Source organism: Vanessa cardui, chromosome W (assembly GCF_905220365.1).
Source record: "Vanessa cardui chromosome W, ilVanCard2.1, whole genome shotgun sequence".
NCBI lineage: Eukaryota > Metazoa > Arthropoda > Insecta > Lepidoptera > Nymphalidae > Vanessa > Vanessa cardui.
The window spans coordinates 7,674,731-7,694,059 of NC_061153.1; the positions used below are offsets into that span (position 1 = coordinate 7,674,731).

The 19,329-nt window shown below is 35.4% G+C and overlaps 1 pseudogene; it reads left to right on the top strand.

The window, feature by feature from the left end:
* Positions 1 to 316: 316 nt before the first annotated feature.
* Positions 317 to 14,490, top strand: LOC124542540 (annotated as a pseudogene).
* The last annotated feature ends 4,839 nt before the right edge of the window (positions 14,491 to 19,329 follow it).

Consider the following 19,329-nt stretch of genomic DNA (forward strand, 5'->3'; position numbering starts at 1 on the left):
ACCAATTGAGAAATCGTTGACGGTAGTTGTAAATAATATTTCTTTTGTTCTTCAAATAGACAAATGCCACCTTAGTCTACCCGTGACCACGAACGCTATAAAGTGCTCGAAACGTCGGGATGTCAAAAATAATTAATATACGCGATTCAAGTCCGTTATAACTAGTTTTATTTCAATGTGTAATAATCGCGAAAATTTAAGACAAAATGATGCAGAATCGCTTGACATGTTGTTGGTGTATAATTCATCAACAATTAATGATAAAGTTTCTCACTTCAATACATCCATTTCATCACTTTTTGATAAACATGCACCAATGAGTCCTGTCAAGATAAGAAGACCGCCCGCTCCTTGGATTACTAAAGGGGTGCGTATGGCTATGTCTCGTCGTGAACGTGCTTTCCGCAAATATAAACATGACAGGTGCAAAGAAAATTGGGAATTTTATAAGGCTGCTCGCAACCGGTGTAACTTAATGGTAAGAACAACCAAACGCCACTATTGTCATATTAACGTAAGTAACTCGTCTCCGGCCTCAATATGGAAGTTTCTACAAACATTAGGCTTAAATAAGCGTAACAATAAATTTTCTTTGCCTTCATTGTCTCCTGTTTAAACTCACATTTTTGTCTTCTACTCTATTATGTCCTAATATTAAATTACGTACTATTTCAGAAATTGAATCCATGGCCTCTCCTTCTTTTAACGACTTTGTTCTTTCTCCAGTGTCTGATGAAGAAATTCGTAAAATTATACTGTCAATCAATGTTACTGGTGTTGATTGCATTAATCGATATATGATAACATCTATTCTAGACTATATACTGCCAGCTACAACTCACGTTGTAAATTTTTCTATTTCATCAGGAGAGTTCCCTGTACTATGGCGTAGAGCTTATGTTATTCCTCTTCCTAAAGTTTCCAACCCCTCCCAGTTAAATCACTACAGACCCATTTCCATTCTTCCTTTCTTGTCAAAAGTCTTAGAATTAAGTATTTACCGACAAGTTTCTTCCTTTTTTTATAACAATAATATTCTCAGCTCATACCAGTCAGGTTTCCGACCAGGCCATAGTACAGCTACTGCTCTTTTCAAAGTAACTATCCGAATATCCATTCGGATAGGTATGGAGAATAGACCGATCACCATACTGGTCCTTATTGATTTTTCCAACGCGTTTAACTCAGTAGATCCTGATATTGTTCTTGCCATTTTTAAGCATTTAAACTTTTCTTCATCAGCTCTGGACTGGTTCTCCTCATATCTTTGCGGCCGCCAGCAAGCGGTCAGGCTGGATCAATCTCTTTCCGGGTGGCTTGACCTATCTGCTGGCGTGCTGCAGGGTGGCATCCTTTCTCCTATTATTTTTTCTATTTTTATAAATTTTCTTACTTATGACATCGACTGTTCTTACCAATTTTACGCCGATGATCTGCAACTCTATATTCATACTAAGTTGGAGGATATCGATTCAGCTGTAAATAAAATTAATCGAAACCTTACTTACATATATAACTGGTCTAATAAATATGGTATCATGGTAAATCCAGCTACGTGTCAGGCGATCATTGTTGGTAGTTCGCGTATCATTTCCAAGTGCGATATTTCTTCTTTTCGTGTTTAATAACAATATCATACCTTACTCTCAAAATGTTAAAGATCTCGGACTGTACACTGATTCAACTTTGAGCTGGAAGGTGCATATTAATGAAGTTAGTCGCTCGGTTACCGCCACCTTAAGGTGTCTCAATAGATTAAGAAATTTTCTCCCTATTAAAACCAAAGTTTTGCTAGTGCAAGCCCTTATATATCCGATCATCGATTACGCTGATGTGTGTTATGTAGATTTCAATGATTTTTTTTAAACGAACTCGATCGCCTCATAAATAATTCCCTGCGTTTCATCTTCTGCCTTCGAAAATTCGACAACATTTCCCACTGTCGAGCCGAACTCAAATGGCTCCCTATCCGCCAACGCAGAGATTTACGGCTACTGTGTTCTCTTTTTTCTATTCTTTTTGACCCTCTTTCCCCTGATTATTTAAAGGATAAATTCAAATTTCTTTCTGACAATCAAGATCGACAGCTACGCTCTATTGATTCTCTCCTTCTCTCTTTTCCCAGTCACTTCTCTGGTTTCGTAACTAACGCTTTCTCTATCCAAGCTGTCAAATTATGGAATAAACTTCCGGTAGAAATTAGAAAGGCTCCTACTAAAGCATTTTTCAAGCGTCATTTACAGGATCATCTTATTAAAGACCTCTCTTAAGATTCTCCTTTTTTTCTCACTACGCTGTGTTTTTAAAATTTCTATCACGTCTCGGTTATTTTATATATGTATATATATTGAGATGTATATATATATATATACATCTTAATTCTATAAATAAAAACATTCAATTTACTATGGAATTAGAGGCAAATAATTCTTTAGCTTTCCTTGACATCCTTATTATCAAGAATCCTGACAATACATTAAGTCACACAGTTTATAGGAAACCCACACACACCAACAAATACCTCAATGGTGACTCGCACCACCACCCTAGTCATTTAGCTACCGTTGGCAAATCTTTGTTTCAGAGAGCCCACCATCTCTGCGATGCTGAACACCTAGAGGACGAGCTACGTCAGGTCAAGCTTGCACTCCACCAGAACAAGCTGCCCGTGCCTCGCCAGCATCGCAGAAGCCGTATCAAGCCACCCACAGTTGAGCGACAACCTGCATTTCTACCATATGTGAAGGGAGTTACAGACAGTATTGGCAACATCTTGAAGCGAGCTTCGATTAAAACCGTTTACAAGCCTCATAAGAAAGTGAGCCACTTCTTGAGACCCATCAAGAGTAATATTCCTTTACAAACTGCGGGAGTATATAAACTCGAATGTGAGTGTGGTTTATCTTACATAGGCCAAACAAAGAGGAGTATCGTTACCAGGGTCAAGGAGCATATAGGAGATGTCAAAAATAGGCGTTCTTCAAAGTCTGCAGTCTGTGAACATGCTCTGGATAAACCCAACCATTTTATTCGATTTGATAAACCACAGATCCTCCCTAAAGAACACAGATTCATTCCTAGAATGATACGCGAGGCTATTGAAATTCAAAAACATCCGAACTTCAATAGAGAAGATGGTTGAAGACTTTCTAACACCTGGGATCCACTTAATTTAAATTTAAAATCCCAAATCCAACAGACTGCAACACCTAAAGATACAGTCAGTGCCTTCTGCGTGCAACCGAAACGTTACTCAAGATACCAATTGAGAAATCGTTGGCGGTAGTTGTAAATAATATTTCTTTGTTCCTCAAATAGACAAATGCCACCTTAGTCTACCCGTGACCACGAACGCTGTAAAGTGCTCGAAACGTCGGGATGTCAAAAATAATTAATATACGGGATTCAAATCCGTTATAACTAATTTTATTTAAATTTTACATTTATTTTGACTTTGGCCCTGTGTGAATGACGACACTTTTCATAAGTCATTGATATAATAGTAGCATTCGATGAAAACCTTATTAACTGTACGAAGTTTGTACGGCTAACTAGTTGATTTAAATATTAGCCTAAGGAAGCACACTTAATGCGGAAATAGTTATTAAGTAGATAGGTATTTTTATTTTATATAGTTTATTTATCACCCTGGTTTTATACGGGTGCTGATACTAAATATATTTATTTATTTATTTATGTACCAACAGAGTATACAGAGAATTATTTAAATGAAAAATGTGTACATAGGGATAACTTATCTCTAACAAGAGATCTCTTCCAGAAACCCTGAAACTAGTGGAGATTATTTGTAGTACAGATTTATGGTGTAGGTACAATATCAATTAGTTTTATATTATAAAATTCAAGTAGACTTAACGATAAATTAATATATTACACACTAAATACAAATAAATACATTAATATATACCTATATATATATATATAAAATAAATTAAACTTAAGTGGAAAGAATGTGTTGCTTGACTCTGATTTTAAACGAACTTATTGTAACATTATTATAGAAAATATTATCTGGAAGAGAGTTCCATAGGCGAGCGACAACAACGGAAAACGAGTTACCATAGGAAGTGGTATTAAAAAATGGTACCTCAAGAGTTTTCGACGCCACACATGCGCGTACTGGTCTTTCACGAGCAGGACAGAACAGAAAACGCTCATGTAGGTAATCAGGGCTACCATGTTTTAATATTTTAAAAAGAAGCGATAAAATGTGCAAGCTCCGGCGAAGTCGGATAGGAAGCCACTTTAACTGACGTCGATATTGAGAAATGTGATCAAATTTGCGCAGATCATAAATGAAACGAATGCACAAATTTTGAAGTTTATCTAGTTTGTCAAGCAGCTCATCATTCGCATCAAGATAGCAAACATCAGCGTAGTCCAGGATGGGAAGTAGAAGAGATTGTGCAAGTAAAATTTTTGTTTTGAAAGGAAGGAAGTACTGCAAACGTTTTAGAGAATGCAGAGAGAAATGGACACGTTTACTGACTTCGTTAACCTGAGCTCTCACTCATGATAAATTGCAATCTATGACTAACCCCAGATTACAAGCTTGGTCACTATATGCAATTTGAGTTCCACCATAGACAATTGATTGTACAATATCCCAATTAATCTTGCTACGTAGCTGTCTGGTACCTATTATCAATGCCTTCGACTTCAAGGGATTAACAAGAAGCCCAAAGGATGCAGCCCAGTTCTTAATTTTTACAAGATCATAATTGATATCATGTATGGTCAAACACAGATTTGATAAGGTGGCATGTCTATAAAGTTGTAAATCGTCTGCATAGAGATGGTAGTGAGAAGAAATAACTTTGGTAATTTCATTAATGAAGATTGAAAACAGAAGAGGAGAAAGTACGCCGCCTTGCGGAACGCCAGCAGAGAGGTCAGCCCAGTCCGAGGAAGCCTCATCAGACTTTAGCATCTGCCGACGACCACGAATAAGATTAGATAAGATTGGAACCAATCAATCACAGGCTGAGCAAAGTTAAGTGAGCGAAGGATACCAAGCAATACATCAAAGTCGACTGAATTAAAGGCATTGCTAAAATCGAGCAAAATGAGAATAGTAAACTCTCTTTTGTCCATAGCAAAGCGAATGTCTTCAGTGACTTTAAGCAGTGCGGTGGTAGTACTGTGACCGGAACGGAAACCGGATTGAAAAGGACTAAGGAGATGATTATGTGTTAGGAATTCTGACATTTGCTTACGTACAACGTCTTCAAGGATTTTTGATAGGATAGGCTAAATAGAGATGGGACGAAATTGTGAAAATGAAGAGTGATTTGATATTTTAGGTAAAGGAATCACGTGTGCTAACTTCCAAACAGTTGGAAAGGTATTGGATTCAAAGGAAAAGTTTATAATGTGAGTAATAACAGGGTTTAAAGAGTCAAGGACAGGTATTAACATATCCCGACTAATGTTGTCATTACCAACCGCCTTGGAAGTGATAGACAGGATGCTTCTCTTGACTTCGCTCTCTGTGACTGTATGAAAATTAAAAGGAATACAATCAGGCGTGATGGCGTTCGCCATTTTTAACAATGTTTCAGCCTTCGTAGAGGCTGAAATTGTTAAAGGGGGAGTAGAAAAATGTTTATTTAGAGAATTCAAATCAAATGAATGTTGAGAAGATTTTGAGGGATTACCCACGCCTAAGGAGTTAAAAAAAACTATATGTGATACTAAATATACAGTATGTATACAAAATTTATAGTTCTTTGCCATTAGAAAATGCAAACCGCTATGTCTGCATTTTAAATCTGTAATATCTATGTTCATATTCATTTAAATTACATGATGAAAGGTGCTGTGTAAAGGTGGATTAATTTTTCGACCATGATCTGCTGATATTTCAATGCGTGTTCTGGCCCTGAAAAGTATTCTATGTTGCAGTTCTGATACCCATATGTAAGAAACGAAAGAGTTCTAGCCCTTAGCGATGATAGAATTTGAAATCGAATTAAGTAGAATTTTTCGAATTTTTAATATTTCGACCATGATCTGCTGGCACTTACATGCAAGTTCTGGCCCTGAAAAGTATTCTATGTCGCAGTTCTGATACCCATATGTAAGAAACGAAAGAATTCTAGCCTTTAGCGATGATATAATTTAAAATCGAATTAAGTAGAATTTTTCGAATTTTTAATTTTTCGACCATGATCTGCTGGCACTTAAATGCGACTTCTGGCCCTGAAAAGTATTCTATGTCGCAGTTCTGATACCCATTTACAAGAAACGAAAGAGTTCTAGCCTTCAGCTATAATATAATTTGAAATCGAATTGAGTAGAATTTTTCGAATTTATTTTTTATTTTGGTAAAAACGCCAGAACTATTTCTTAAAACTATCAGGAACTATAGAACTCTTCTGCATGCTAACAGAACTCACATTTAATTGTGATCTGCTGGACAATGATCTGCTAAGTTCACACACATCTATCGAACTATCCTGCGTGGAATTTCCACAGTACATTATACACGAAGACTGTGTGCACTGGCCCCCATCGGGAGATTTTTTTTTGTTTGAAACCACTATGGAGGACATTCTTAAAAAGATATGTAAAAATAATAAATATATAATTGTATGTTTAGGACTTTAACGTCGACTTACTTAAAGAAACTACGATAAGTGTTCGGTTGGTTGCCTTGTTTATGTCGTTTAATCTAACCCATAGAGTTAATGAACCGACGCAAATAACCAACGATACTTCTACGTGTATTGGTAATGTGTTTTGTGACTGTGAAATATATGAAGTATATATATTAACTTCTGACCACAATGATCAGAAGTTAAATTATTTATAATTGATACTTCATATATTTCACCAAATTTATTAATAACATCAAACACGATATTGCTCCGTATATAGCAGTAATTTTTAACAATTGTTAAAAATTGTTAAAATGTTAACACTTGTTAAAATGTAGTACAGTTTTACCACTTTTTAAGACGAAACAGAAGCGATCCCGGTAATTACAGGCCTATTTCAATATTCCCATCTTTAAGTAAAATATTCGAAAAAAAATCATATTTTAAATCAACTTCTCATCCATTTCGGTACAGATGCTATTTTTCATTGTGAGCAATTCGGTTTTAGAAGAGGTCGCTCGATAACTGATGCGGGGATTGTGCTTCTCAAACATATTTACGAGGCTTGGGAGTAATCACAGAATGCTATTGGAGTATTCTGTGATTTATATAAAGCATTCGATTGTGTAGAACACGAAACGCTTCTTTATAAGCTCAAATATAACGGTGTTAAAGGTAAAGATCTCTTGATCTCATTGCCTTATACTTAAGTCAAAGTATCCAGCAAGTTTTCATTAATGGAATAAAGTTTACTGGATCTACGTTAAAAATGGGTGTTCCACAAGGTTCAATTTTGGGTCCCTTTCTATTCCTAGTATATATAAATTGTTGTATTATATTGTATTATATAAAGCCAGGGATAGTGATGTGCATGCTACAATGAAACACACTTCCCGAAACGTATAGGTGTTTATTTATTTTCCATACTAAGACTATATACCTTTGACCAAAGCAAACGATAGCGTGATTCAATGTACTACCCGCGCTATCTAGTTACAAAATAGTAAACTAAAAAATATAAGTCATAAAATCGATTGGACATACCGGCCCCCAAGGACTAAATAAACCTGCAATATGCCCATCACAATAACAAAATAACTTATAATAAGTGAACTAACGTAACAGCTAACTTAAATAGACGAATTTATTTTAATTTTTTTATTAATTAATTTATTAGTTAAAGAAGACAAAAAATAAAACTTAAACCAATAAAAAAAAGTAAAGATTGAAGTTGCACTTTTAAGTTGCAAGTTGTAAGGGACAACCTCGAGTGAGTTTATGTCTTCCCGGATGAAGATTTACCACTCTTAATAGATAAAGCCACTTAGTAGGAGGTAAACCGTTCTCACGCACTAAAACCACATCTCCTATTTTCAATTCTGGGATTTTTACATTCCATTTATATCTTTGAAAGAAATGGGTCAAGTATTTCTGAGACGATCTCTTCCAAAAACATTGCAACATTTTTTGTGTTAGTTGCCAACGACGCAGTGAGCTTGTTGATTTATTTTCATAGTTGTGGTCAGGGACTGTTAACAATGGCTCGCCAACCAAAAAATGGCCAGGTGTCAATACTAATGCATTGTCTGGGTCTGATCCAGCAACTGAAAGTGGTCGCGAATTGAGACATGCTTCGATTTGTGCTAGAACAGTGGACAATTTTTCGTATGTCAAGGTAGAGTCGCCTATAACTCTGCGCAGATGATGCTTTGTGCCTTTTATTCCTGCCTTCCATAGTCCACCGAAATTTGGTGCATACGGCGGAATGAAGTGCCATTCTGTACCATTGATGGCAAGTAACGCTGCGATTTCAGTTCCCATAGACGACTTTTCGTGTGAAAATAAGTTTTTAAGCTCGCGCGAGGCCCCGACAAAATTAATCCCATTGTCACTCCACAAAGGATTGCAGCGACCTTTTCGGGCGACGAAACGCTTCAAAGCAGCTAAGAATCCTTCTGTCGTGAGGTCTGAAACGGCTTCAATGTGAATAGCTCGCGTGGCCATGCAAACAAATAGGCAAATATATACTTTATGAGATTTATGGCCTCTTCCCTTACATGTACGTATAGCAATACAAGAATGAACTACTCTTTTGGCTAAGTTTTTTAAGTTAGTGACCCAATATTTGGTTCTAACTAAATTACACGTTAATTTCTGACCACCATGTAATGTCTCTCATTCGACTTCCTACTCGTAAGAGTCCAAAATTTATCGAGGAATGGGTTTAGAGCTTTTATCTTGCCCTTAGTTCCGACATTCTTTGACTTCACAAGATTTCGTTTTTCATCGGCGAATAAATGAGATTGATGCTGTCGCCGTAAGTTCTGTGGCCGTAAGATATGGTAAAGGTTTCTCTTTAGACACATTTGGATGTGTCAACCTTAGGAATCTCTGACAGTACGCTAGAGTTCTTATTAATTTTCGCAATGATGAAAACCTTCAGCGTTGTCGTTAGGGTTTATGATTTCCATATGTGCTTTTACAAGTCGCGTTTCTAAATCCGTTTTGGTACTTATAGACAATGGTTTCACATATTCTATTTTGTTGTTGCGTAGCCAAGCTGGCCCACACTTCCACAATTCCTCAGATATTAAGTCGCTTGGTTTTACACCTCGTGACGCGCAGTCAACGGGATTGTCTTTCGTCTTGACATACGACCACTGAGCTGCATCTAAACGCGTACAAATTTCAGATGTCCGGTTTGCCACGAAGGTTTTTCATCGGCTTGGATGATCGCTTAACCATGCCAAAACAATCGTAGAGTCCGTCCAAGCATGTAAATTAGCTTTATCTATTTGGAGAATATTGGACACTTCAACCAGCAACTTAGTAAGCAAAACAGCTCCACACAACTCGAGGCGAGGGACAGACACTTGTTTCACTGGAGCTACCTTAGTTTGAGCGCTTAATAAATGAGACTCAACCTGACCTAGAGCTGTAATACATCTTAGATATACGACGGCTGAATACGATTTGCTGAGTACAGACGATGCATCACTAAAACCATGTAGCTCTACCTGTATGTCACTATCTGCCTTTTGAACCCAGCGGGGTATTTGGAAGCGACTCAAATTGCACAATTTTTTCCGGTAGGTTTTCCATTCAAGCAAATGTTCAGATGGTAATTTAAGGTCCCAGTCAAGTCCTACAAGCCACAATTTTTGTATAAAAACCTTTGCTGTGACTACACACGGAGCTATCCACCCAAGAGGATTTTAGTTTCAGGCATCTCTGTAGGCATTTTTACTATATAATAAAATGTATCCGAGAATCGATTCCAGGTAAGACCAAGAATTTTAGTTACACTGTCTTCATTTATTTGTCTATTCTTTATTCCTATATTTTCTTCCTACCACCACTTCATCAATCCTTCTCTATTGCTAGTTCACTTTTGTAGCTTAAATCCACCCTTTTCTAATAAGTCATCCATCTGTTTATATATTTCCTTTGCTTCTTTTATATTACTCTTAATAGTCGAGTCTTTTATTTCAGATAGCGAATCATCACGCTATACTATTCTATGATAATCTACGTGCTTTTTGGCTACTTTAACTTGACGGGACATTTTGATAATGTCAGCCGTAAGACAAATTGGATGCAGTCTCCATCGCATGATAACTTGACGTAGTTCCAATTGCAACGTAGGCCCGACCATTAATGTATCATTGAGAGATATACCATTGGCACTCCTATCTGAAGTGTTGAATACTATACGAGTCTTCGTTGTGCTCTTGTCTAGTCCAATAACCGCGTGATGAGGCTCTTTCTACTGACTCATGTCTTATTGATTCCATGGGATCGAGGGTCATGTACTCTTTTATAACCTTTTGATAATTTTCTTTTTGATCAAGATTTTTCGATAATCTCTTTTCTAATGCTATTAATCTCTTTACGGCTATTTTTCTCATATCTCCATATTGACCAAAAAGCTATGTGCGACGGAAAGGCAATTCTGCCACATATCGACCTGTCTCGTCTCTACAGGTGGTAGTAGCAAAATGCTTTTCACATTTTTCCTCCTCTGGAGTAAATACTTTCTCGTGCACCATGTTCGACTCGGCTTCTAATTCCCAAAATCGTTTCAGTAATTCGTTTTCTTCTAGCTTTGCATGATTGCCACCACATTGTGCCAGTTGCCTAATTTTTCGTTATTGTCTACTTGACCCATCCAAGGTAAGTATTTTGTACGATCATACAATTGGTCGGGTGCTTCTTTAAACCTTGTTTTAGAATGCTACAATAAACTTCAGCTCTTAATAAGATATCGATCTTATTTGGGAGATTGTACTGCGGATCTGCCAGATCACTTTGACCTAGATCTGCACAAAACGGTAATACGAATTTTCTTTCTGGTAAAAGTAAGTAAGTAAGAAATTCAATTGTTTCAGGTTACGAAGAGAGAGGGTGGCAGATTATTCCTGCATTTGGTTGCTGGCGGCGTCATTCTTATATTCCACGGACGTGTGCACGTAATTAAAATATTATCAATTATTATTAGTAGGTAGCTTTAATTGTAATTTAAGCAAATACATTTATACTTTATTCTAAATGTGTTAGTTGTTTGCGAAAATCGAATAGGAGGTGGTATATTTTTCCAAATTTTCGTGGAATTGTGACGAAAGCTACCCTCAAAAGCGGCTGATCTGTGAGGTTGTATTATTAACCGATCCGGTGACGCTCTTAAGTGATATTTGTAATTGTCAGAGAACCAGCCCAATTTGCTGTACAAGTATGGTGGAATCTTATATCTTATAACTCCAAAGAGTAAAGTTGCAAAGTGTAGTTGACTTCTGTATTCCATCTTTAACATCCTCCCTCTGTTAAGATACGGAATGACATGTGCACGGGGTGATATTTTATAACAGTATCTGGCACATGCATTTTGTACACGCTGAATAAGATTTTTGTTGCTTGTCAACAATCTTGGCCAAATAACTGTATCCATATAATTGAACTTAGATAAAACTAGGGAATCACATAGCTTAAGTCGAGCCACAATATTAAGATAATCTATTATTATATAAAGGATTTTTAATCAATAAAAGCAACATTGTTTGTTGTGCCCCATATGTCGTTAGTTTTTTTAATATTTACAGTTTTAAATACTTTTATGACATCTATTGCAGAAACCGTTTCAAATGAAAAATCAATAACGCATTTTGAAGCACTATTATTTAATAACCTAGCTGCATTTGATGCAGATGATTTTAAATGAAATGTTATTTTATGGAGTATTTTATCAAAAATTGTTTCAAAAAAAATTAGCAACCTCTAATTCAGAACTCGTGTATCTACTACCTGTGTTCAATTCTATTGGTATCATTTCCTTTTGGGTTTTCCATTAACACTACTAATAACATCCCATGTGGCTTTAATTCTATTATCAGAATTCAGGATTTTTTTCTTTAAATATAAGGACTTAGCAGAAATGCACTGTTTTATAAATTTTGGAATATTTATTGACGTATTCTAGAAAGGCTACGCTTCGATTCCACCGCCTCATATCATATAAGTCGTATAATTTATTTCTACTTTTATAAATACCAACAGTAGCCCAGTCACTAAGCTTTAATTTTGTGTTACTATAACATGATTTCATTTTAAATATATTGTTAAATTCTTTTAATATTACTTCAAAAAATGAATCATAAAGCTCATTTGGATCCTGTGTCGTGAGATCTAGATTAGACAATTTATACGCCACAATATCTTTAAAACAATGTAATTTGTTAGCCGTTATTGGCCTGTATGTTATTTTTTTTAATGATTTATTTCTTTGTGTTTTAATGAAAACTTCTGACCACAATGATCAGAAGTTTAATTATTTATAATTGATACTTCATATATTTCACAGTCACAAAACACATTATCAATACACGTAGAAGTATCGTCGGTTATTCGCGTCGGTTCATTAACTCTATGGGTTAAATTAAATGGCATAAACAAGGCGACCAACCGAACACTTAACACTTCTTTAAGTAAGTCGACGTTAAAGTCCCCACTTACAATTGTATATTTATTCATTTTACATAGCTTTTTAAGAATGTCCTCCATAGTGGTTTCAAACAAATAAAAATCTCCCGATGGGGCTCGGTACACGCAGACTATAATGTACTGTGGAAATTCCACGCAGGATAGTTCGATAGTACGTTCGATAGAGAGGACTACAATATCTTTTCGAGATTTACAAACGATATCATTCCGTACTAATATTAGTGAGCCACCACGAATAGCACTCCCTCTTACGAATGAATTTGACAGTTTAAAGTTTGAGATATTAATATGTCAATTTTTTTTACCCAATGCTCTGTGAAACAAAATACATGAATTTTATAACACTCCGAAAATAATTCTATTTCATGATCTTTGCCACCTATGCCCTGTATATTTTGATGTATAATATTTAAGTAAGAGGGCGCAGATGTTGTCGTTTTATTTAGTTTAAACTATTAATTTGAGTATCTTTAATTTTGTCGGTGTTAATATAAATTAATTAAAAGAGGTTCCGGTTCCGGTCATCAAAATAACTAGACGTGTTTAAGTGTGCTCCTAAATAATTCGCTTGTAATAAACACCACTTCAAGAACTCACGACTCAGTTTGCAAGAATCACATATTTCAAGATACTAGAAGTAATTGTGCACTATAAAAACGAAGCAATTCGGATTATAGTAAGAAAAATAAACATTGCAATTCAACGAATATCATTCAAAACAATTATCCATACTGTCAAGTCATTATCATACTGCATGAAGTTCGCACAATCAAACCCAGGTTAGCCAACTGATAAAAGACGAAGTTTGACAGCTACGGTGTTGCCACAGCAGTGTTTTTAAAGACAAACAAAAGGTTTTCGTGGAGTTGGATTCCTTATTAAAATAGAACACAAAACCAAAATACTAAAAATTTGATCCAGTATGCAACTAACTTCTATAAAAACCTATATAAGAAAAAAGACAACACAATCACGGAAACCCATAAAAACCACCAAATAAAAAGTAACACTGTTAAACCAATTGACGAAATCGAGGTGCACACTCACATAAGACACTTGAAAAACGAAAAAAGGCAGCAGCCATATTAAACCAACTAACTAACTTATTTAATATGGTCTTGAACACAGAAACAGTTCCTAAAAAATGGTGTTTGTCAGACATTATTTTACTTTTTAAAAAAGTGATCCGCTAGATATAGGGAATTATAGGCCAATCAGTCTTTTATCAAGCATATATAAACTCTTTGCTTCAATACTACTCAAACGAATAACCCAAGATATTGACAAATCACAACCTATAGAACAAGCAGGCTTCCGCTCAGGTTACAGTACCATTGATCGTATCCATACAATTGAACAAATAATAGAAAAATACAGAGAATATAACAGATCACTCTACGTGGCGTTCATAGATTACACAAAAGCCTTCGACAGCGTCAGTCACGGCTCCATATGGTCGGCACTCCAATCTCTTAAAATTGACGAAAAATATATCAACATAATAAAAAATATATACGAAAATAGTACAAGCAAAATTAGACTCGAATCCAGTGGAGAACCCTTCAAAATTGAACGGGGCTTTAAACAGGGAGATCCGTTGTCACCGAAACTTTTTATAGCTGTTCTCGAAGACATTTTTAGAGAAATCAATTGGTCAAATAAAGGCATTTTGATAAACGGTAGGTACCTCAATCATCTAAAATTTTCAGACGATATTGCGATACTGGCAGAATCACCTAAAGACCTAGAAGAAATAGTCACTACACTTGACAAGGAAAGCCAAAAAGTTGGACTAAATATGAATCCAAGTAAAACAAAAATAATGACCAACAGTTACAAACGACCAATAGAAGTAAAAGGACAAATTATAGAATAGTTGATAGCTATATCTACCTAGGAAAGCAAATCTCATTCAATACTAATAGTAATTTGGAAGAAGTATCACGAAGAATAAATATAACGTGGAAAAAATTTTGAGCGTTAAAAGAAATACTAAAAGGCAATTACAGCCTGAACATGAAAAAAACTGTTATGAACACCTGTATTATGCCAAGTCTACTGTATGGTTGTCAAACCTGGGTACTCACAAGGAGCATAAAACAAAAAATAGAAAATACACAGAGGGCAATGGAGCGAAGCATACTTCGAATTAGAAAAATAGAAAAAATAAGAAGCGAAAACATAAGAAAGATAACAAAGTTTAATAATGCGCTGAGACAGGCACTAACGACAAAGTGGAAGTGGGCTGGACACATCGCACGTTACTCGGATAAAAGATGGACAATAGAGGCTACGAAATGGAAGGGACCAGCAGGAAAAAGAAAAGTCGGCAGGCCACAACAACGATGGCGAGACGACATCATACAAACGGCGGGAGAGAATTGGCTCGACCGAGGAAAGGATAGGGAAAAGTGGAATAGGTTGGAGGAGGCTTATACCCAAAATGGGGTCCATACCCTGGAATAAAATTAATCTTCTAAGTATTATAATTTAAAACTAACATTAGACTAAGTACATTCATAAAACTTACTAACATCATTTGAAATGTAAATTAAGGGATATGGAATAATAAAAGCTTTATTATTATTATTATTATTAATATAAATTAAATTATTATTTTTATTATACATATGATTCTTGGTAACATTACTTGTAAAATATATTTTTGATATTGTAGGCAATTAGGTTACCAATTTGTCTTTTCGATTTCATTGGCCTACCAATGAAATCGATACATAGTATTCTCTGTCAACTTAAATCTATGAATGAATTTATTAATGTCAAATAACATTAAATCATTACTGCAATGTTGAGTCAAACTGTATAGACATACATATGTTTAAGTCATAAATATGTAAATTCTATGCATCTGTCAAGGTATGTGAATATGGAAATAAACTAATTATAAATTTGCATTTCTTTTGATTTTGGATTTCAATCTATCTATGACATGCAATCTATGACCTAGGAGCTAAAGAATCGCTAAGGAATAAATTTAAAGAAATCAAGATATTGACTGTTGCTTCTCAATATATATTCTCTAATGTTATGTATGTACGAAAAAATATTAATGATTTCATGAGAAAATGTGATACTCATAACATTGGTACAAAGAACAAACACAAACTTGTTACTACTGTTACTCGACTGCGTAGAGTCAGTAACTCGTTTGTGGGGCAATGTATACGGTTTTACAACAGGATCCCAGAAAGCGTTCAAATTGCCTCTGTTGCCAAATTTAAAAAATTATTAAAGAACGCTTGTGTGCAAAAGGTTATTATACAATTAATGAGTTAATGATCGATAGCACACCTTGGGAATGAAACGATCGCCTCCTGGCTATTTCATCTCATATTAAATTGTTTATTTATATAATACATAAGACAAACAAAAAAAAAAACCCGCTGAGTTTCTTTCGCCGGTTCTTCTCAAGTCAGGGTATTTTCTTTCCGAACCGGTGGTAGTGCTTCGATTGACCATCAATAAGAAAGTATAATGCTTCTATATTGAATAAAGTTATTTGAGTCTGAGTTTGAGTTTGAAATTAATAATTTAATATCCTTAATTAAACTCTTTTTGTTTAGAGATAAACTGTCACGCCACAACAACTGCTCCTGTTGTACAAAACGCAGGTGCGGTCTTGCGTTGAATATTGCTCGCACCTCTGGGATGGCTCCGCTAAGTACTTAATGGAAGCCTTGGATCGGTTACAGCGACGTGCGGTCCGCATTATTGGCGACGTAAAGGTCACAAACACCCTCGAACCTTTACGCTTGCGCCGAGAAATCGCGGCGCTGAGCGTTTTCTATCGGTTTTATCACGGCGAGTGCTCTGAGGAATTATTTTCTCTAATTCTTGCTTTCCCTTTCCTTCACAGATCCACGCGTGCTGGCTCGCGATGTCATCGCCTAACTGTGACATCTATCCCAACGCGCGCAAAGAAATTTGGCAACTCTTTTCTTTTTCGCACCGCCAAAAAATGGAACTCTTTACCAGCACACGTATTCCCCTCTTCTTATAACCTGGGTGCCTTCAATCGAGGTGTGAAGAGACATCTTGCGGGCCGGCATGGCGAAGGTGACTAGTCTAGCTCATTCTTGCTGTGCGTACTAGTCTTCTACGCCTTTGGATTCAATTTCCACTTACCTAATCATATTTCATATGCCTAACCGGTTATTATAAAAAAAACCATGCATTAATACTACTACATTATTAGAACCCAGATGCATAGAATTTATCTTATTTATTTGGTATTGATAGTTTGCCTCGGGTGAGCATGTGTTAAATACATTTTTTATTTCACTTTTAACTTTAGAAACGATAAATTATTACGAAGAACACAGTCATAATACATCAGTATTTACCTTAATACCAACTAACGAAACCACGGTCTTAAACATAATATGCTCATTAAAATCAAACGCAATAGGTATTGACGGAATATCTCTCGATATGCTGCGATTATCGTTGCCGGAAACTTTACTCATTATTACTAAGATAATGAATACTTCTATATTAACAAATACATTTCAAACACAGTGGCAAATAGCTATAGTAAAACCTATCCCCAAAAAAGATAATATCTCAGATGTCAATGGGTTACGAACTATTAGTATCTTACCGTGCTTGTCTAAAATATTAGAAAAAATTGTATGTACTCAATTATCAGAATATTTAGAGTCAAATGACATACAACCTAACTTACAGTCGGGCTTCAGAAAGCATTTAACAAGAGTTTGGACACGGGTTCATTTCCTGACTTGTTAAAATGTAGTAAAGTCTTGCCACTTTTTAAGAATGGAAATAGGAGCGATCCCAGTAATTACAGGTCTATTTCAATACTCCCATCTTTAAGTAAAATTTTCGAAAAAAATATTTTAAATCAACTTCTTATCCATTTTGGTACAAATACAATTTTTCTTAGTGAGCAATTTGGTTTTACAAGAGGTCGATCAACAACTGATGCGGGAATTGCGCTTCTTAAGCATTTACGATGCTTGGGATAAATCACAGAATGCTATTGGAATATTCTGTGATTTATCTAAAGCATTTGATTGTGTAGAACACGAGACGCTTCTTTATAAGCTCAAATATTACGGCGTTAAAGGTAAGGCTCTTGATCTCATTGCTTCATACTTAAGTCAAAGAATCCAGCAAGTTTTTATTAATGGAATAAAGTCTACTGGATCTACGTTAAAAATGGGTGTTCCACAAGGTTCAATTTTGGCTCCCTTTCTATTTCTAGTATATATAAATGACCTTCCTTTCTTTGTTAAAGGTATTTGTGATATAGTATGGTTTGCTGACGATACTTCACTGATTTTTAAGGTTGACAGGAAAAAAACTGACTATGACGATGTGAACGGTGCCTTATCACAGATACAAGATTGGTTTAAAGCAAATAATTTGGTTTTAAATACTCAAAAAACAAAATGTGTAGTTTTTACCCTACCCAATGTTAGAAAGCAAAATTATAATAAATCTTTTAGCGGTGGCCCGCTTGATGTAGCCGATACTACGGTGTTCTTGGGAATAGAATTGGATTCCAGGCTTCAGTGGAGTCCCCATTTGTCGTCCCTAACAGGAAGACTCAGGAAAGTTAGACAACTAACTGATATTGATACCGCTCGTTTAGTTTATTTTGGTTATTTTCACAGTATTATGTCATATGGCATATTACTTTGGGGTAACGCTACAGATATTGAATCTGTCTTTATTTTACAAAAGAGAGCAATCCGGTTTATTTATAACCTTGGAGCTAGAGACTGTCTTCGGGATGTTTTTAACAAAGTGGGAATACTCACAGTTGCGTCGCAATATATTTACAACAATATTATGTATATTCACAGTAACATTGATCACTTTGATAAAATCAGTGATAATCATTGTATGTGCACTAGGAGTAAGGATAACGCCGATAAGTTTCCGACTCCGCAAAGTCAATAAATCCTTCTTGGGCAAGGTGTCCGTTTCTATAATAAAATTCCGCAGACATTTTTAACTTTGCCGTTTAGTAAATTCAAATCGTTTGTCAAAAATACATTGGTAGAAAAAGCATATTATTCGATACAAGATTTTATAGATGATAAAAAATCGTGGAGTTAATACCTGTTGACTTCCAAGCAGGATATATTAATTTAAATAATTGTATTCAATTAAAATGAACCGGTGGTAGCTTCACTTAATTGTAAAATGACGATTCAAAAGTGCTTGTAAAAGCCTACTTGAATAAAGTTTATTTTGATTTTGATTTTGATTTTTTGATTACATCAGCATCTCGGAGATTTTCTGGAATCTTCTAATCGCGTTTTTGAGTTACTTTCACGTATTTTGATAAATGTTTCCAAAGCTGATCAGATTTGTGAAGATCCGAATTCACATAAGAATTAAAATATACCGATTTCTTCTATCTATCGCTTCTGTAACTTCGATCTTAAGTTTTTATAGAAATTCTGCATGAATCTGTATTATTATACCTAGTCCTGAGATGGGCATAATTTAATGTTATATGTTATACAGGGATACTTATGCTCCTTGACACAAACCGTCTTGATCGGTAAAAGCAAGTTATACAACCATAGTAAGTTACTAGTAAATATTTCGACCATGACATTTACATCATTTTCTGAGTCCACATTCTGCCAATCAAGAGCATTTAATCCTTCCTTTAATCGTACAGTGGCGATATCTTTTAATCTCTTAATAATAATCTTCC